Below are 22,872 nucleotides of genomic sequence, written 5' to 3' on the forward strand. Positions count from 1 at the left end.
CCCATAGTTTAAGATTTAGGCCTTTACCACCTGTTAAACTTGCATTTAACTTCCTAAGACCTCTCGAGAGTTTCTTCTTGTTTTTTTGTTTTCTGGTTAATTTTTAAGTTAGAGGATATGAGCCTAAAACACGAGAGCCTTGCATACATAAGAATTGACACATAAGCTGAATCTAAAATGTGACTCACATGTTGTTTGCTAATTAACCGCACTTGTTTGAGTGTATATGCAGTATAATAACAGAAAAAAGGAGGATTTTCGTGTTTGGTTAACTGATTTGCGGATAATAACTTTTCCCGCTATTACCAGGAACGGTCACGAAGGAGTATAGAATAAAAAAAACAATCTTGTCACGGACAATCATTTCAAAAACAATGAAACGTTTCCAAAACTGGACACAGTGAATTAACATAATCATTTGAGTGTTCTCTTTGATAGAATATAAAGATAACGAAGTTAGCATAACTGCGATAAAAAAGATCTAAATATTGCTCCTCTTTTGTTTACTGCCAATATGAAAATGCAACATAAAGGATATTGAAATTATTGAAAGCTAAATCATTGATAACCAGTAACATTGTCAATCAATATAATTCTAGAGTTCAAACACTACTTATTTTCTCAGATTCTATATGTTTCACTGTGATCCCTTTACCCGTATTAATAGAAGAAGCATTACAATTCAAACAATCAAAATATTAACTTAGCATCTTCTACTATCGAACAATAGTTTAAAGTAACATCTAGGTTGCTTCTTGTAATAATTCTGATAGATGTAGTTGTATTTAATTGCTAATAATTTATGTGGACAGTCTGGCTATGCTATGTTAAACGTCTAGGTCATTCAGGACACTATTAAGCAATAAGTGGCGATGGTGTTTCGAAGCATAAAGTTCAATGTGTCAAGACGGTATTATTTTCTAATTACGCTGAAGTGTGGCATAACTCTTTCCTAACCCTTCTTGATGACGAGGTCATCTGCAGAGATATATAAGTAAGGGTTTAAGTGCGATTAATAGTACTACGAATATAAATCGAGCATACTTTCTCAAGATGAAGGCTTCAGTCGTCTCTTTGGTGCTAGTAACTATACTTGCGATCGTCTCTTCTGAAGGTATTTATTCATCCAACTGTTTTTAGATTAATCTTATACAAGGTTTAAAAATATATTATAGACCAATTGTTCAACTGACATACATATATATTAAAAAAGACATAAGTTAAGTGTGCCACATACATGTAGTGTATGTGTTATTACTTACATTTTAATAACCAACTATGATACTAATAATTGAAAAGAAAGCAAATCAAACTGTATGTCAAAAAGGATGCTTGATTCCGCTGAGAAGTGTAAAAAAAGATGACAGGTTGTTTATAACATGGTTGTCGCGAATCACCACAAGGTATCACCCTAGTGCACCATTTTATCAAAACCTGATCTAGTGGTGATGCATTGGCTTACCCATTCGCTGTTGTTATGAAGATCATGTTTAGCAGTTTTCAAAGCAAGAAAGGTCTGAACAAACATAAAGTTCAATATTTAGCACACAATTTAGAAATTAGAATATGTAGATACACGAACAAACAGTTTATAATTCCATCTAGTTTGTGGATATATTACTGATTCGTTATATAAATCAGTGTATTAATATATTTTGACACTGTTAAAATCTGGTTTATTGAATAGAAAACTAAATAGCATGCATATTGGCTGAATTCTCTAATTTGCTACGTAGAGCTTAGATATTTATTTTTACAGAAAACATTATATACTTAAGTAAATGTGTTTTAGCTTGGTGAACCTTAGATACAATGTCTTTTTCCCTGTTATATCAACTGATTTAACGGATTGTATTTCCTTATTTGCTAATACATACATTCCAAGTCATATGCGGACGATCTAGGAACAGTTGATTTCCTACAATCTGCTACAGTAGATTTGTAACATACTAACTAATAAAGTCAGTTAACAAGGCAAACCATCAATTTTTGTATAGATAACCAAAAGACCATGATAAAATATGTCACCAAAACATTTGGTTTATATTCATAGTTTAAGTCAGTCTTCAAATTGGACTGATGGGGAAGATCTATTTCTTTTATATGTTATTTTAAGTTAGCAAACGTATTACTTGATTATGTCAGTTCACGCAACCGGAAATTTTGTAAGAAATTACCGACATAGATTAACAGCCAGATAATGTATATTGACTTTTGCTGATATGTATATAATAATGTTTTTGCATCATTTTACTCCATACGTCATATTTGACTGCATAATACCAATCAAATGATTGCTATTGTATTCAATAACTCGATCCAAGGTCTATATCGCCAATAATTGTATCATAAATAGGGATCTTGAAAATGAACAAGACGTTCCAGCAATTCAGGAGGTTAATTAATCTATTCTAGTTATGCCTAATTTATATGGGTAAAGAAATGAAACATCAAAGCTAGGTATTTTGAGAAATATTTGATCTTTCAAGATTTAATTTTCCAATTACATATGCTTGCAGGAGCAAATTTAATAATTCGCAAGATACTGTTATTACAAAGACTAAAATGACAAATGATATTGTACGACCAAGACAAATGTGGGCATTGATCAGAAATATGGCACTGACTCTTATGAAAAATTAAGATTTTAGTTGTTCTTACAAAATCATTTATTCAGTCATTCAGTGTACTAAAAGTGTCATTTCAATTCATCGTCTGTCTCAAAAACTAATTTGAGGACGTATTATAGTATAATGGTAGACATGTATAAGGCTCATCGCACTGAAAGCCAATAATGTAAAATTCAAAGTTTCGTATAATCGACACTGATCAGCCCAGATATTTTTCGTATTTTTATCCTTTTCTAAAGACCAGAGATTTGAAAATTGTTACCATTAAAATTAACCATTCGAAACTTCAATTAGGGGCCTCTCTAGAATATATCTATCTATCTATCTATCTATCTATCTATCTATCTATCTACATATATATATATATATATATATATATATATATATATATATATATATATATATATATATATATATATATATATATATATATATATATATATGTGTGTGTGTGTGTGTGTGTGTGCATGTGTTTGTGTGTGTGTACAATTCAACACTAATTAAAACATTGAAATCAATCCCTTTTTATTTTGGCGACTTTTATAGAAGTTCGAAAATCCACGTTTTCTTTATAGAGTATCAAGTCACAGATTTATTTGATGAAGATGAACTTAATGGTATATTCGAAACCTTCGATCAGAACAAGGACGGTTTGATTGATTTGGAAGAGTACAAGTACGTATACGTCTTTTTATATCATCTTCAATATGATAAGGTTAATCTATGCCATACCTGGCATGATGGAACTATTGTCTCTAGCACGTTTTTCATTTTGTCAGATCGAAAACATGCTTAATAAAACCAATGCAATAGGATTCTTTTATTTTACTAGTGTGAGACCGCCTATGCACATTTTCTGCTGATTTCAGTCAAGTTCACTTTAAGAACCAGAATGTTCTTATCTAACCCACGCATTAATAAGCAAACAAGGTATATTTTGAGGACACATAATCTAAAGTACATTTTGGATTCGCAAGTATGCCATTGTGATATATTGTGGACTGTACAATCTGGCTTACCTCTGAAATGCTGAATCTGACATTTTATGGTTGATTGTGCCGCCTTATTCTTTTGAACGGTTTTAATTATAATATATAGAAGTGCATGGGCAGGCTGACATACACATATAGTCTATATCTATAGCATGCATAATTACATAGATGGATTTTAAAGGTTTGTAACTCGAAGCATCATTTCTATTTTCAGCAATGGAATTGAAATTGTATGTGTAATTAAATTAATGTGTCTTTTTATCTCTCAGTTAGTTGTCATTGTATGCAGGTATTGGACATTATAATACGAACAACATATGTTGTAGATATGTACTAGCTAAGAGCTTGAGCATTTGCATTCAGGCATTTTACAATGATCTATGATTTGTAAATTTCTTATTTTAGCGTATTAATCGGTGACAAAGTAGATTCTCTACCGAGCCAATTCGACATTGACGGTGACGGGAAATATTCTTATGAAGGTATTTAAATAATTGCTAAAAGTTGTTAAAAATTAATAAGAAAATAGATGCATAAATGAAGAAAACACACCCACCCACCCACCCACCCACACACACACACACACACATATATATATATATATATATATATATATATATATATATATATATATATATATATATATATATATATATATATATATATATATATATATTAATAATAATAATAATAATAAGATATTTGCTTCAGAGAATCATTCTAATATTATGTTCTCCTCCGTTTACCTGCCATTAAATCGAATGTACTTTTCTATTTATATTCCTGAGTTATAACGGTTGTTTGCTTATTGCGTTTCTAAAGGGTTTGAAAAGTACACTTGCATTATGAATGTGTTTCCAAAGAAGGCACCTAACAGTAGTGTCAATGTATTCTGCTCTTACAATATATACACGTCAATAAATCTTGATAAGTTCTATGTTCATCGTTGACAAGGAACAAAGCAGAAATGGATATCACTTTTAAAATGCGTGTTTCAAATAGTTATGTTTATCTGTTCTCATTCTTGGAAAGGGCATTTTCGTGAGTCGTCTATGCAATTTGTAGTACAAGTACGATTGTCAAACATTACAAGCCAAACCAGGTTTAGATTGGATGCACGTGGGACATTATTGTCCCATACTGAATGCTCATTATATTTACATATTGAAATATCAAAATCCAACTGTTGCAGCTTCTGTAAAAGATGACATTACTCTCATATAAATGTCTTGTATTTTATACAACTTTACTTTCTAGCAATGAAAAATGACATCATAAGAAACAACACACTCGAAACCTAAGTAATTCAACATACATCTGGTCGGTTCATTGTACCTGCTTTAGATAGCAACTCCTCGTAAGCAATACAGAACATGCTTTCAACATTGTTTTGGCTAAAAGCACATTTATTGATAAGAATACCAATGCAATATTTTCTTTCCTCTTGACTAACTTTAATATTATGATTAAAAATATGGCTTGAATATTGTTGACATCTAGCTGAGCAATTCTACTTTTGTATAATTCCAAATATAACTTATTTTACGCTTCTAAGATATCTATTTGGTCAGATAAATTCCCACATGAAATATCCCATCTTCTAACATAATTTCCTAAATTTTGTTTTTTGCTCTTCTAAATATTTAAGAGCTTCCAATACATTTTATCCGACAATCCCATGTGAAATTCTAATATCTCATGTTCAATTGTCTTTAATTTATTTTATTTCTCTTTTGTTTTACTGATATAATAATCTATGATATTATATCTCATTTTCATTTTCGAAATATCAAAGAACAAACATTTGATCATTATAGGAAAGTGAAACATGACGAGAGTCCTCTTTATTTCTCCCTATTTAATATTCATTTACAATGTCAACTACACACGTTTTGATGACGTAAATGTTATTAATATACATCAATAGTTAAGAACTAAATTTCCAGTATCCTTTTCCTACTGGACACTTTGAGAAAAAGAAACATATCTATAAACGATAGCAGAATGATATGTCATAAACTCTGTTAAGAAACGTGCCTCAGCCATCAATATCGACCTGTTAAGAAGTGGATCGAAGACTGAATGGTAGTGAAGTTTTTAGAGGAATGCTGCTATTTATTTATGCAACGGATAATGCTTTAAATGCTGTGATAAGGGGAAATGTGACCCGAGTTGGAATCGAAAAGTTGTGATTAGATCATTTTTACTTCAAGACCAATCGATTTTATGATTTGAATTTTATGTCTTTAAGAATCACATGAAAAAAATCCTGCTTAATAATTAGTATAGTTCGTTCTGTTATGTATCACCTATTACATGCCCATGGTCTGCAGGTCAATGAAGTTTCCAAACTTAGATTAAATTATATCATGATTTCAAGACTGTCGGACTGAGCATAAAGAGTGACACCTATCATTCGATATATGTACTAAAGAGTGGTATGTGTACATGTAACCCTCCAAGATTGTCACTTAGGAGTCTATCTTTGGATACAATACTGCAGGTTATATTACCATCAACAAGCCCCAGGTGAAAAGCAAATCGTCCAGTTCATCTAGTTTTCAATCAAAGAAATTCAAATTTCTACTTAACATGGTTTTGTTTTTTTTAAATTTTAATTGTCTATTAAAAATAACATCTTTTACTTATATGTGGCACTTTACGGCACACATATCTCTTTGGAGAGTTAGATTTTTTCATAGCTCCATGAAAAATATTAAGGATTAAATAACATGTACTCAGAATACTCTCTTTGAGCATGTAAGGAATTACTATTGTTGCTCTGTATGCTAACGCAAAAGGTGGTACTCTTAACTACAGTTTAGGAAGCTCATGTAAACATTCACTAGTACAGATGAAAATAACATTCTTACTTATGAGTTGTACGAGCTGTAATTGTTTTATGTTTTGTACTAAGCGCGTGCATTATCCACTTGCCATTTATTTACTTTACGACTTCGCTCGCACCTATTTCAACGAAATATGAAATATTAGGGTTAAAGATTGTATACACTAATGTTTATAAACTAGGATATAATCTTAATTTGTATTTCAGAATTTAAAAACGAATGGATTGCTTATGAAAAGAGTCTTTAACCGGGATGAAACTGTTGTATCATTTGAGCTGTTCAATAAAGGAATTGAAGATGGCGTATATCAGTCATTATTCTGCTAGCCATCTTTCACGAAGATTCTTGGATGAAGTGCCTGCATATAATTAGTAACATAATTATGCAAAGAATTAATGTTCATCATTGATTAAATTGATATATGACAATGTCTCTTTTTATGTCTTTTCCTCCCCGCCAAAAATGATTAGTTTAGGACCACATAACTAAGTGGGGAAGATATATCTTGTAATTTTATAGGAGCTTTATGCGACTTTATAGTAATATTTTAAAGGTTCACATAGCGCTATCTTTTTCCAGATGAATGACCGATGCAATTTACATCAGAAAAACATTCAACTTCTGAACACATTTCAACATACCACGTGAAAATATATAATGTTTCGTGGCCTTCTAAAAATTGCAGTTCATTACACCTTGTGTTTCCATTAGTTCAATATTGCTACACGCACTTGACAGTGATAGGAGCAAAGGAACACTTTTTTATTTTCTTAAATGCCTTATTAGTCTTTGAAATTAAGATTGATTTGTTTACCCTGTTCAAAATTAGCATATCACATATTGTTTTCAATATAAAATCTTTTATTTTTAAAACTTGATTTGGAGAAAAGAAGTCCATTTGCGAACAATTACTTCTTCATTCTGATAATACAGTAGCTACAGTATAATACATGGTCCACAGGTATCGTTGTGATCAGGGGTGGAGCTATAGATGGAGGAATCAGGTCAGGTTATGCATATTTTACGTCTAAAAGATTTTCCTATTTACTGTACATTGTTGTGTGATATCTGTGCTTAAAAGAAACTTTTAACGCGCACAGCTGCCCGCCCCTCTTCAATTAAGAGTAATGTGTGAAATAGGTACAAAAGATAAAATATATAGAGTAAAACGTGGTAACCAAACAATCATTTAATTAAGAAAAAGGTTTTTGCAAACCAGTATATGTGTATGTATGTATGTATGTATGTATGTATGTATGTATGTATGTATGTATGTATGTATGTATGTGTGTGTGTGTATGTATGTATGTATGTGTGTGTGCGTGCGTGCGTGCGTGCATGCATGTATATATGTATGTATGCATGCAAACATGCATGTATGTATGTATGTATGTATGTATGTATGTATGTATGTATGTATGTATGTATGTACAATGATGAATGTAAAGTGCTTAGCAAATTTAGGTATCACTAGAAGAAGAAAAAAACACACAAGCAGACGTTTCCTCAAAAGAAAATAAATTCTTTTAAATCAACAGTCTAACTTTATCCAACAGCTCTAATTGTTATAAAAGGATTCATTACCTCCACAGATAGTCAACGATCAGAGTTCGTACCGGTGAGCAAATAGGTTTGATTCATCAGTATTATCTTGCGTGGTGTGAGAGAATACATTAATCATATAGGCCGCACCAGAGCCCCATGAGATACAACTATTACTACTACTATTACTAATACACATACTATTACTAATTGTTTACCTTTAGAGCTTAAATAAAAATTCTGTTCTTGTAACTTAACGTTCACAGATGACGTTTGTTTCAGATATTAAGAAAGTATACTCTTTTGGCATAAATCTTCACAAGCAGTAGCGAACGCCAAGTAATGGATTACATCTTGGTTGGTTATACCATCATAGACGACAGGAGCTGTTAGTCAAAGTTTGTTAATTAATCACAATAACTGAAAGACAATTAATGGCAGCGACGCAGATAAGTTTTGATGTTACCTAAGCCAAATTTAAACAGGCCAATCTGCAGTATCAAGTGTTTACATATCATGTTTGCAAATGCTACCTTTATTTGGATACTCCAACCTCAATTTTGTGTCCCCAAATTATTTTTGGAGGGAGAATTTATCGGTTAAACTTCAGATTCTAGATTAGATTCTGTCAAGTGAATGTTTGTGGCTATTTTCCAGTTGGTTTGCTACCCACTAGTACAGTTTTACACGTTGGCATATCCCTTAGGAGATTCAATAATTTGAGAGGTAATCTGGCATTTACAGTTTTGTGAGGAAATGCCTTGACCATGTACTATTCATGTATAAAGCGCAAGTCTTGACAATATAAAAAATTCGGACTTGGTAAGTGAAAATCGTGAAATAGTTGCCCATTCGCAACCTTCGTTATCACGGAGCGGTTAATAGAAAATGCCAACAAGGCATAAATATTATGTGACTATTGAGCATTTTATGTTAAAAGGATTTAATTCATATCATAATCTTTTTCAGATTGTAGTAATTGCCAGCTTCTCTAATAGTTAGACATTTTTAGATGCAACTAGTCTGTCTTACAGCCTTTTCAAAATAACCAGTCTGCTACATCCCTTGTGCTAAGAATTCTCAGTAAAGAAATTAAACAAATTAACAAGTAAGTATAAACTACCTGTTTGAGGCCCTGGGTGATTGGGTGGTCTATAGGGCTGACCGTTTCCGATTATTACCATCTTACATCATAGAATCTCAGAATCGACCAATGTCAATACGTGGAATTGCTTCCTAATAGCTTCCCGTGAGCCAGTGGTTCTTATTGATATTTTCCCGTGTTTATCCTCCAACGGATATACCGGGCTTATGTAGAGCCGGAAATAAGGAATTAAACAAGAAACCTTTTTTTAAGAATTTCCAGGCAGTGAATCTAAGAAAGTTAATTTTCAAGTAATACAGTTTCTATTCTTTAACACGAGGGCAAGATGACTTTTAAAATCATAAAGAAACATGTCAAAAGTATCGAAACATGGTAGTTGGATGGTGGTTTTACCATCCGATGAATATGGTGGATTGTTGGATAAATCCAGAATGTAGAACATAATCATATTTAACAACCAGTTTTTTTGTAGTGTAGTCTGGGAATAAAATAATTATCAGAAAGTCACCATCATCATTAGAGTCTATTGTCTATCAGATTCACTCTCTATATTGTGTTTTGTGCCTGCTGAAAGGCAGAACGTATTATGTTATGATGTTTTCCACATAACCCTCAGTTTGCTGCCGAGTTTGTGTCCATATATTTGCTTCAGTTATATTATTTATTATTACCAGTCTCAATGGATATAATATACGTGAGGGAAGGAACAAACACACGCACGCATACGTATGCAGGTATATATATAATTTGGGGACACAAAATTGAGGTTGGAGTATATATATATATATATATATATATATATATATATATATATATATATATATATATATATATATATATATATATATATTCCATAGTTTAAAGGTGAAGTTCATGTGACCGAAAAAAGAAAGGCTTTGTGAATAACTTGAACTTGGGGCAATGAAGAACCCAATTGATATGATTTTCTAAAACTGTTATGACACTTTTTCTTAATTTAATGTACATAAAAGAGTGAGAATCCACAAGTTTTGTAAAAGTCACCAAATAATTTATTTCCCTATAGTACAAAGTTATAAAGTTAAATGAACTTACGTTATTGTGATTTAAATCCAAAATAGTCCTAAACGTTTTACTATAAGTCCAAGTGTATGAAATTCCAAGTACATTCCAGTGATAGTCCATATAAATTCCGATATTGAAAGTGGTGATGTGCCTGTATGGATGTATTATTGTGCCAATGGCATAGAGTTGGATGATATGTTAACTCTCTCTGGATGTGTAACAATACTATAATCCAAAATGTTTATGTCTGTATTCAATATAATTCCAAATTATTGTTCCAGTTCAAGAATACGATTGAGAACTTTGTTATTATGGTGAATAATACTTTGAATACATAAACAGCCCAAATTACATGATGAACACAACAATAAAAATGATTGTGAGCCTAATGTTAAGGCAAGAACAATAAATTCGCAGACCAGCAGGATTATATTCCCCCTACTTTACGTAGGACACAATTACCGTTTTCTGAAAATACTCTGTCAAGTTAATGAAAACTTCCTTTATGTAAGACTATAACGTCAAAGCTAAGTCTATTCACATGTCTACTATTTATATAATAAACTGAATATTTAAGCCAAACTACAAGCTAATACAGAACGTTTTCACAATGTTGCTGGAAGGTTGAGATTTTATTTCATGAGTAAATAACGTTATGGCAATTTTGTTAAATTAGTACACATTAAGTTTAATAATAGTCTGGTTCCAAAAATAAAATATTAAAATTAAAAACGTCATGAAATTAGAATGATTATAACAGCATGCATAACACATATCATTTTTGCAAAAATAATATGTAACGATTATACAACGTTGAGCCAATGTTGCATTTAACTTTACACTATGAAAAGGAACAATTACAGTTTATTATATTTATTTGTTTACTTCTTGATCAAGAAATAACTAACTGAAATTTATAGTTTTTGTGGGAAAAATATTTTATTCGTTAGCATTCATGATTACAGATATAATGTGCGATCACCGACATTTAAATTTTGTACGAATATACGAAATGTGGTTTCTAGCCCTTCCGTACCAGCAGAATAACAGTTGTGGCTGAAACTATGCATTTTCTGCTAATTGCAACCGTCCATGCATATACATTCATTAATTAATCTATAATTCACATATTTAGTTGAAGAAAGTAGCATTGCTGTTGTGGTACATAGATTCTTTGTTGTCTGATTGTTACATCATGTCGGTAGATGGATTCAAGCGCATGTTAACACTATGCCAAATGGCTGTGCTATTTCCAAACAATGGGTAGCCAATCGGCCAAAATGTTGAATCCATCCACATCATCAGAATGTTTTGACATATTTCTGTGCGACTTGTCAAAATCATATAACATAAATTATGGGGGTGAGGCCGGTTGGTTTGTCAAAAAAAATAATGAGGATGGGGGTGAGTTCACGTGATAAAGTGCTTCGAGTTAAGGGATATTTAACTGACCATACGCTTAGCTGAAGATTTATAGTTCTTGACAAACTATATTTTAAAAAAGTATAATAAAATTAAATAAATTATAACCAAAAAGCAACGAAATTTATGTTTCCACAGATGCATAAATGCTGATATGCATGGATAAAATATGAAATGCACCTTAAAAGAATGGCCCCATAATGTTGATATTATTTATATTATTATTATTATTATTATTATTATTATTTGGTTGGTTATCCATAATGTAGCATGCATGAATAAGATCTGCTATCAATAATACGCTTAGCTGAAGTTGTACAGTTCTTGACAACTTTTACTAATAAAGAAGTATAATATAATTAAATAAATTACAACCGAAAGTTAAATAATTGTTTGGTCACAGCTTTATACGTGCTGATATGCATATATAAAATATGAAGCGCATCTTAAATTTTGATAACTACCTAAGCGAATGGCCACATAATTGTGATATTACTTTATAGTATTATTTTTATGATCTTGATTGTAAATAATTTAGCACGCATGAATAAGATCTGTTATCAATAATACAGCCTGTTTGCTAAGTAATAAAATTGATAATCTAGACTGCGAAGAATCTTTTCTAGTTGAGGGTGGGTTGGGTGAGTGTCAAATATGTGACTGGGGGATACACATTTCTATTGGCATTCGTGGAATATCCAACCAAATATGCGAAACCTTCTTCTTGCAGTCGGACCTGAATTATATCGGGATCTATGTTGTTTGCAGTTGGGCCTGAGTTAATCAGGGTCTATGTTGTTTGCAGACCAGAATTATATTGCGTCAAATTAGTTTGCAGTTGGACGTGAATTATATCGGGGTCAATATAGTTTGTGTTTGGACCTGATTTATATCAGGGTATGTGCTTATTGTCCGTTGGGCCGGAAATGGCTGTTTACTCATTTTTTTGTCTAACCTATAACTAATTCTAAAATCAATTTGGGGTAATAGGTCAAGGTCGCTGTGATTGAAAAAAATGGATTCTGACAAATTCCCTAGTTCTTCTGTTACAAGACTCTGCTCACGGCTTGCTCTTTGGGATAGGAAGAAAACTTTTGGTTCGAACATCCATGTTGATGATAACGGTGACTGACCGATTAAAAGGAGTTCTGTATTTTAACTATATTTCTGCATGCATGCCTGAAACAAATTATGTTAGTGCCGACACTTAAGCAAGGCAAGAAGTCTACCGGTTTTGGTGGTCAAAGAGTAAAAATCACTGTTTGTCACAAGATGAAGCACGGTTGGGACTGGATTAGTGAAGACACCCAAAGCAACTGCCTTAATACGATGTTTATTTATATTGGAGTGTAGATCATATCCTTTTATGTGTTGATCGGTGACAGGACGAAATTCACGTTGATTTAAAATTCCATTCGTTAAATTCATGTTTGAGTTTTCTCGTTGAGTTACTTGTTGTTGATAATTCAATGTTAAGAACTTTATAATTTTCCTGATCTTTTTGTTTATAATGGTGTAAGATTTGTCAATATTTAATTTGCGTTTATAAATAAACGCCCACTTCTGACATCATTTGTCACACCATGAAGCCGGGTTGGGACTGGATTAGTGCAGACACCCAAAGTAACTGCGTTAATAAGAAGTATATATATTTCTGATCTGGTATTGATCAAACTTGGAAGCCAATGTATGTTTAAATCAGTTTAACTAGAAGTGTACTTCATGAACAAAATGAATACAAAATACACTAATATTGATGAAAGCTATTAGATATATTCTTATCCTTAAAGCCCCTATGCGGCCGTTGCAAGCAAAACGTGGTATATGCAAAATCATCAGAATAATACTGAAACTTCAAAGATATTTGTCCTAAACATAATTTGGTTCAATTAAATCAGATAATATCGACGTTTTGTCACATTTTGATCCACATAATTTCTCTCTTACTAAAAACCTTGCTGTGTAGGAATTAATCTGACGTTGGGTAAATCGATGTCAGTCCAAAAGCTGTATCAAAAAGATTTGAAGTCGTCACGTTTGTAACCACAAATGCCAACATCACGCAAGGTATGTAAAGGAAAAACATATTGTAGATGCTCCCGTATCACATTATGTTGTGGTCAGCGTGACTTGTATCAATTAAATTCGATGTTATGGGCTAGGCTGCCTGCGAAGTATGCGATTTACTTTAGTTTGGGGGGCATGCTGAAATTTTATTTAGGGACCCGCCAGGATATTGGTTAGAAATATATAAGATGATAAGTTAAGGTACAGTTAAGTAGAGGAGAATGACAAGGTTGAGTCATGCCATGAAAGTTTTCTGAATATGGTCATCAGCAAAGGCGGACTGCAGAGAATTATTCGATGGACGGGTTAAAGATTTGGAGGATAGAAAAAGTTAATCCAGATTTGATAAGCTATACTAATGATGAGCGTTTCCCGGACGAGTTTTATGTATTTAAATTAGTTAAAGTGCTTATTTGAAATAGGAGTCCTGACTCCGAGATCAGTGAAAGGTACTATTTGCGTCAAATTATCAAAGGGACGGTTTTCTGGAATTTTAATGACATGTTAAAGAGAGGTTCGTCTTCATAGAAGATGACGTGAGTCTTAGAAAATCAAAATGTTTATTTCAATCACCGATAATATGTTCAATGATATAGGTTTGTATTTTTTGTTGTTGACTTTATTTATTTTAAATTATAATATCAATGTTTCGTGAGTTTGGTAGCAAATGGGACACCTGCATTAATCTCAAATATTATGTGACCCATATGACATATGAATGAGTTCTAATTGATATATTGATATGAATTGTGTTCGAATTAACTCGATCAAATGAAATATGAATCATGTGTCCTGAGAATCCAATATCATGCCTGTTTAGCAAAGAAAAACTAAAGACGACCCAACTGATCTTATCTGCTGAGATATCTTTGCTTTAATACCAAATTCGTTTCGTCTCAGTCTCTATAGAACTATAACCTTTCTGCTTTGCTTATATCAATGTCTGTAAAGTAAGACTGCATTCTGAATTTTCATACTAACATCAAATCTGGAGCGAGCACTGACAATGATAATGTAAAGTAGAACAAACTACATTGATAGATAGTGATGCCAGAGGAAAAGACAGTAAACAGTGATATGAACAAACGTGGCACATGTTCATTGCAAAAATGTATTTGCATGGGACAGAACTCTTACTATCAGACACTTGTGCAAGAACATACCTAAGGCTAGTTTAGGTCCTTGTGTTATCACTTTAGTGCAGCCTTAATGTTTTTCCATAATCAGACTAACATGTTTATACATCCTAGATGTTGTTGGTATGTTGAAAGAGAAAGAAATGCGAGCAAAAAAGTAATCTTTACAAGCAAGGCCATTTATTGCTTTTATTAGTTACAAGAAATATTATTGTCACGATCCTGCAAATACAATCCAATCCAACAGTCGATTATACTGTCATAGTTGGCATTTTAATCCAAACGGAAGTGTTCGATGAAAAGAAACATAATGATCGTTGTCCTTTTTTCCTTCTATCTTGAATAGACCATCTTTGATAGAGTAAGAACAAATTCTATCGTCTGCATACAATGTCTAGTTTTAATATTTGCAAAAACAGTGAACAATAAAGAGGATACACGTGTTCAAAGAAATATAACTCCAAACTGTAAGGAAATATTTGCGATTATCAAACACGGTGAACAACATTACCTGTTACATGAAAACACTGACTCACGAAAGCAAATATGGCAGCCTTATTTTTAAAGAAACTCCCGTTTGATTTTGAAACGCCAACATGTCAACAGTGTTTGGGACAACCTGAGAACCATCGTGTACGAAACTATAAACTGACAAAAGAAATGTCTAAGTTTGTGCATTTGTTATGACCTAGATGTATGGAATTTTTTGCCTATAAAACGGGTAGGGAGTAAAAACAGTGTGGACGGTGTGCAAAAACGCTAGTTTGTAGATCTTCACTATATCCCTAAAAGACTTACTACAGGTGGTAACGTAAAGAGTAGTGAATTTTATTATACAGCAACAGAGAATTTAGTCATGACTTAACCTGCAATTTCCGGTGATTGCATTATGTAGTTGGTGTCCTTTGGAGTTTGCTACACAAACATCATTTGAAAATGGTCATTACCACACTGTGTAAATATGAGACACTATTATGGGAGAAACATCCATTTGAAGTAAATTGAATTGTTAGTAGACTCTGAAACATTTAGGTGGAGTTGGTTATTCATCAATTGTAAATTAAGTCCTGAAACGTTGTTCATGTAGCTTAACTCTATTCTGGAGAAACACCTTTTTCACAGAGGCAAAGTAGGCATTGAAGTTGAAATAGGAACTCGTTCCCATGAACATGGGTACAGAGTACCAACCATATTGATGGCTAGGGACACTTATGGGATATATATATATATATATATATATATATATATATATATATATATATATATATATATATATATATATATATATATATATATATATATATATATATATATATATATATTTATTCTAAAATCACTGGAGAATGCCAGTTTGATGTAGAGATTCAAAACCTCTTTAGTAGGATTGAAACCTGCTATGGAAAGGATGTGATAAAGCCTAAAGTTTTCGACACTAAAAGCCAACGTGTGAGTAGAAAGTAGAAAACTAAGGCTCTTCAATTCTTTCTTTTGTTCCTCCATTCGGCACTAGATTTAAATACAATATAGGTATAATAATGACACTACTCCTTCTCTGTATATGTGATTCAGCAAGAATCTTGTAGTAAATATTATATCCAGTTAAGCCTTGTATTAAATATTATATACAAAGTCAAGTAGTCAATATTATGTTTGCATGTTTACGCATATACAGTGAAAGAGAATTTCCATGTGTGTATATGTGTAGACATCACTTATCCATCCATTAATGTTATACTTGTAACCTGATATACAACTATATTGTTTGTGGAAGATTTATCAAATTTGGAATGATGTATAAGAAAGATGAGTAGATAATATAAGATGTTTCTGATTCTGTGTGTACGACTTTATGAGCGGAGCGTGTGAGGTTTGAATATCACAGTTTTACTGGTTTTATGGCGTCCTTCCTTGTAACCTGAACCCAATGCACATCAACTGAAGGGATGGTAATCATATTTTGTTATGATGTTTTGTGAGGATAAGTTGAGTAAAATGAAGGTTACAAAAGATTACAGCTGGTACTGTTGTTGGGTGGGTAAAGAGACGGTGAAGTGGGTTTAAATCTGGGTGGTGAATATGAGTAAGTACAGATATTTGTGATAGTTTTCATTTGTAGTTAATTTTTAATAATATTTAGATTATTATTATTATTATTATTATTATTATTATTATATTATTATTATTATCATTGGCAGTAGTAGTAGTAGGAGTAGTAGTATTAGTAGTAGTATTAGTTGTAGTTGGAGTAATATCATTACAATTATTAATATTATTATTATATGTTTTACATACATTTATGTTAGTATCTCAAAATGCATTAACACTATTTTTGCCATACGGTGTTGACATAATAATCCTGTTGTTAGCATGTGCATTATGGTAAAACCATCTTTCACTTTACGAAAATATTGTCTCAAGGTTTTGCTCCACGGTCCTCAATGAAATGTTACCAATGTGTCATCTGGCATTGCTGCGACAGTGGCTATCTTGACAAATTTGCCCTTACTAATATTCCTACTTGGATGACCATACTATTGATATGGGGTTTTCACCAAAAGACCTTTTCATGTTCGCTCTAAATGAACATGCTTTCAATACGATGTCTAGAATGGACACCACTGTGGCTATTTTCAAAATCTAGTTATTGATATTCCTGAATGAAATGTAACATTGCCTATAGATTTTAACCGGAAGAAGTTTTATAATGATTAGATGGTCCTAAATGGAAGTTGATTAAATCTAATATCAAATACAGAGACGACTGACACATCACCTTAGAAATCTTGGTTTTTCAAATCCTCCTGATGAAAAGTAACATTGCCGTAAGGTTTTTAACTGAAGACTTCTTTAGTTAGCCGGAACTGAAAAATGGGCCAATCTGATTTAATAGGTAGTTGCGAAAGTTGCAAGCTTGAAAATTGTGTGTCTGCTAATTTGTATGAATGTGAAGTAATATAGCCATGGGATTTAAACCAGAAGGCATCTTATTATTTATACTTGGTCCAAAATAAACGATGGTGTCTACATGGTGTCCACTATGGTCACTACTGTGGCAACCCTGATTATATTATTATTAATTTTCCTGGTGAATTGATGGTTAGTACTAAAAACATTCTCATGATGCGTAGTTGGTCCAAGTGATGCAATTCATACAACTAAAGTATCAGCAGCAGCGCCAATCTCGAAAATAGTATTATTACTGATATTTCTCCCTCATAATTAGTAATAGAAGCATGTTGCTTTTGCTGGGAGATTCTATTATGGCTAGTTGTTCAAAAATGAAAATAGTACTGATTTCAATGTTGATATAACCACGGCAATCACCATCCTGAAAATTGTGTTCCCACTTCTTTGCTAAGGTGACTGGTCAAAAGGACATCATGTTTTCAACAAACAACTTGTTGTGATGTCTAGTTGGTACTAAGAAAAAACCGTGCCAACCTGATAGCAAATAATATATACCATTGCGTTAAACGTGAAAATCATGTTATCTTTTCTCCACCATAATATAAATCTTATCAACGTGGCGTTGAAAATTAACATCTAGTATTTCCACCACAGCAGTTAATTTGTTATCGCAGAATATTAAATTACCTTGTATTAAATTCATCAAATATCTTTTCAGCCAGGGAATGTTAGTCCTTTCCATTGTCTCGAATTCTTAAAATCTTTTCCTGATTTGAAACAAACCCATCTTTAGGAAAATACACCATTACCACCCCACTTCTACCTCAACAAGAAGTCCAATGTTGAGTCCAACGATGTATGATATTCATGTATAAGTAATTGTATAATGGTCTAACTAATTTTCTCCAGAATAATTACAAATGACGTTTTAAACATGTGTTCTACCTTTGAGTGAAAATTATTGTACTTGGTCAATACATTTACTTTGAAGTTAGCACAAAATTTTTGTAAGATTACTTTATCACATGACAGAAATGTATCCCCGACTGTGTTCCTTGAAACCATAAACTATTCTTGTTAAACGACACTGAAATGCAATGACTTGAACAATGAATATTATGTATGATGTTATGGAGTGCTAACGTACCGTAAAAGTAAAATAAATGTGAAACGGATAATTGAATAATATGCGCCATAACAAAATGATAATGTCATTAAAGAAAGGCAATTATAACATCCATGCACAGGAAAAGGCAATTTACACAGTGCAGGGTGTGTCTGAAGCAGCAATAACCGGGAAATCAGACCACTCGTCCCATCTTTATCTCTGGTGCGGAAATTGACAGCTGATGATGTAAATAAATGGATTGAAAACCATAACCTTCTCATGTAAGTTAATGTTACACCCTGATAAAGTGGTCAATCACTTTAATTCCCCCAGCTTTTTAAAAATTTAATAGATTATGTATTTCCTTAGAAACAAGGTAAAATTGATAAAATAGAACTTACGGTGTTACGAATAAACTTCAAAAATAATCCGAGGATAGTCCAAGAACTGTATACTAGAAATCCTAGCAATAAAATGTTCTAATGAATTTGAGTTCGCGTCCTGATTAAAATACAAAAAGGAAGGAAATGACGTATACTGTAGCCAGTATAACTTTGACGTATCAACAGACCTTTGTTGATCCACAAACAATAATATTCTTGTGTTTGAATTCCAAATAAACTTTCAATAAATGTCTTTGTCCAGAAATTTTGTATGTGCACTTAAATATTCATGGGGAAATTAATTAATTCTTATAATCGCAAAATGTCAAGAAAATTGAAGTATTAAACTCAAACTGGTCACAACAGAAAAAGAATCACCTTGACGTCGAAATGTTTAAATGCCCAAATGACTAAATTCTGTATATAAAAAAATTATGCACTATTATAAGACGCAAAGCAGATTTCTGTGATCTCACGTGATCATTTTCTAAAACAAGATATAAGCTAGTTACATGCTTAAACAGTACGTGCTCATTGTAGAGCCTCAATTTCACTAATAAATCGAACACTAAGAATGAATGAAAAAATAAAAAGAAGCTGTTTACCTCAACTCTTATTAATTCTGTATCAAGGTCAGGAACTAGGTCAACATTTGGATACAAAACACAGTCCGGTCAAACTAATTTCTGGCAAATGTCAAATTCCATTAAAGAATATTACACTGCTGTAACATGTAATGGAATAAACAATTTCAAACTAAAAATCAAACAATTAAATTCCATCAAATATAAAATAAATAAAATAATCATAACACTTGCTTCATAAAGAAAAATATAGATATTTATGATATAGATTTCCTTTTACCTAAGATTAATTATTCCTGGGTTAAAAAGCACAAGAAAACTCTATGAATTATACACACAGTAAATGAAATATTACGTTTCTGTATACAGGAAAATGCATCTGTTATTAAACTACCTTTTCCATTGACGTGCCTGATGTCAATATTATACTCCTGTAACAGCAAACTTCTTGGTAATAGAAATGAATCAGTCTTTGTAACACTGTTCACCTTAGTACCACCAGTGCACATACCGAAAGTTTCATTTGGTTTCGGAACAAGTATACATGCTGAACTCCAATCATTTTTACTGGGCTCTATAAAATCATTCTCCAGCCATACTGAATCTTTTTCTTCTTCAAGTATTCTTGTGTGAGAGGGTTCATCCTTTACAGGTGTTGTTTTACAGGTTTGGAATGTACAATTTCATCGTCATGGAATGTTTGTTTTCTTGTAGGAACATCTGGAAAAAATAATAACTGTTCAATGTTCCTTTCTTTCTTGCTGTTGCTAACGTGAACGTTTCTGGTCCAGATCTGTCATAATTTCTAAATTCCGAATATTTCTCACTCCAATCTCAGTGTAATCCGATGATATTCCTTCAATTATATCTTCAATGATTGGGACATGTACAACTAAATTAATTGCATGTTTAGCCTGGCAATCTCTTTCAATATACGGGTGCAACTATACTATATTTAGATTCCAGAAAAACTAATACTAGTATTATTTATATCATTTATTTTCTATTTAATTTTGTAATTGACGTAATACCTAAACTGAACAAAAATTTGAAGAATGAGCAAGAGAGACGGACCTCTACTACCAGGCTCAAATGTTCTCTCCATTGAAGTTCTGTCAAACCATACTTTCACTTTTGACTTGAATTTTTGGATGCCAAATTCAAGCATATTAGGCTGGAAGTTCTTGACCTAATATTTGACTGTAGACCCGATTTTACAGATTAGGGAAGGCCAAACTGAGTAAAAAAACGTTATTAAAGCTTTTACTATAGATTTAGAATTAACATTACTGAAAGGAATTGCCTCTGGAAACCTTGTTGATGCACATATTATGGTCAGCAAGTGTTGGTTACCTGACTTTGTCTTAGTCAAGGTATCAATTCAATCTACCATTAATCTACGAAATGGTTCCTCATATGCAGGAATAGGATGCAGTTGAGTCATAGGTATCTTCTGATTGCGGTTTTCTACCATTTGACAAGTATGACAAGATCTATAACATTTATAAACATCAAATTTAATTTTTGGCCAGTAGAAGTGAGTTGAGATCTTGAGATAAGTCTTATTAAAAAATAAATGTCTATCCATAATAGTTGCATGGGTCAGCAGAAGTATTTCCTGTCTGTAATATTTTGGCACTACACTTTGATAGTTCACTGACCACTCGACACCCGCAGGTACCTCAGGATGTCTCCATATCCTCATAAGAATTCCAGTTTTGATGAAATAACATGGACTTCAGTGGCTTCATTTTCACTTATGGCCTTTTGAAACAAACAGGAGATCTCAGTACCTATTTCCTGTTCGACGACAAGTGATTGTCGTTTGTCACCCTGAATAGAATGAAGAGAATGAGTAGTTAAGAAAGGATCACTGTGACCAATATCTTCTGATTGATCGAAACAAGTAGTATAAGTGACCTCATCAAAAGCCTGATCAATAGATGTTTCAGCTAATGTAATACTTTCCTTATCAACATCATTGTCAAATGCTTTCTTAGCCATAGCTCTGGTAACTGCACAACTTGGGTATATATCAGGGAATTCTTTTTCAATTGGATCGAATTTCTGATCCAAACAAGGCTTGCCAGTTAAAAGTGGATTAACCACAAACTTGTCTCCAGCTAGGACGTTGCCAAGTAACAAATGAATGCCCTGAACGGGTAAAGACCACGCTGTTCCGACTGCCATTGGTCTGGAGATTATGTTTGATGACACATTTGCACAATCTAGAGGAACATTAACAAAGCAGCACTCTACTCCCTGAATAAAAAGACTCTCATTAGAAGAAGACTTCTTAGAAAAAGGCAAAGTACCTGCCAATAAAAGACTCCGCGAATCTCCTGTGTCCTTAAAATTGACCGAATCACCCAAGGGTGATACAGAACCCTTCGACATAAATGTTTCATAATTTACAATAATAAAGTCAGACTGGCGTTTATTACACCTAACGAATGTATTGCTTTCAATACATGACCGTGACCTTGACCTCTTAGAAATAGAAACTTTGGAATAAGTAAGTATTGACTCTGATGCCAATTTTTCAAGTTGTAGCAATCTGAACTAACGTGTTCTTTCTTCTTGCAATCGGTACACGTTGGATTAGACAAGGATCTTTGATCAAGCTTATATGAAGCTTGATTTTTAGAAGGTGTGACACTTTGAGATTAAGCTTATAATAGGCCGAAATACTTTTATGATCGAAGACAGATGAGTGAAAGTCTTATTTATAAAATAAACTTTATGAGCTCAAGAATACTCGTCAGCAGCACGAGCAGCATTTTCCAAGGATTCGACCATATCAATAGAACTTTTAATGTCATTATGGATACATTCTTAAAATCATCAAGTAATACCAGTTGTTTGAGATTTTTCATAACCGTGATCAACCTTCTTGGCAAAGCACCATCTATGAAATAACTGCTCTATTTCAATTGCACATTCGAAAAGAATTTGTCCAGCATTTTTTTTATAGTTCCTGAATTTTTGTCGATAAGCTACAGGGACTAACTCATAACCCCTTATGATGCGTATATGTGTGTGTGATTTAGCTTCCTTAACTCTGATTCCATATTTTATTTTAATTTTAATTCCTTTGATTTTA

At 32.6% G+C, this 22,872-nt stretch overlaps 1 long non-coding RNA gene across 1 annotated transcript; it reads left to right on the top strand.

Moving 5' to 3' along the window:
• The first annotated feature begins 1,030 nt into the window (after positions 1-1,030).
• LOC149783681 (uncharacterized) lies at positions 1,031-6,891 on the top strand. The gene is made up of 4 exons (XR_016414053.1): positions 1,031-1,114; positions 3,206-3,305; positions 4,028-4,104; positions 6,678-6,891. It is a non-coding gene; the product is annotated as an uncharacterized LOC149783681 (long non-coding RNA).
• The last annotated feature ends 15,981 nt before the right edge of the window (positions 6,892-22,872 follow it).

Source organism: Sinohyriopsis cumingii, chromosome 14 (genome assembly GCF_028554795.1).
Source record: "Sinohyriopsis cumingii isolate HCF-2022 chromosome 14, ASM2855479v2, whole genome shotgun sequence".
In the NCBI taxonomy this organism is placed as follows: Eukaryota; Metazoa; Mollusca; class Bivalvia; order Unionida; family Unionidae; genus Sinohyriopsis; species Sinohyriopsis cumingii.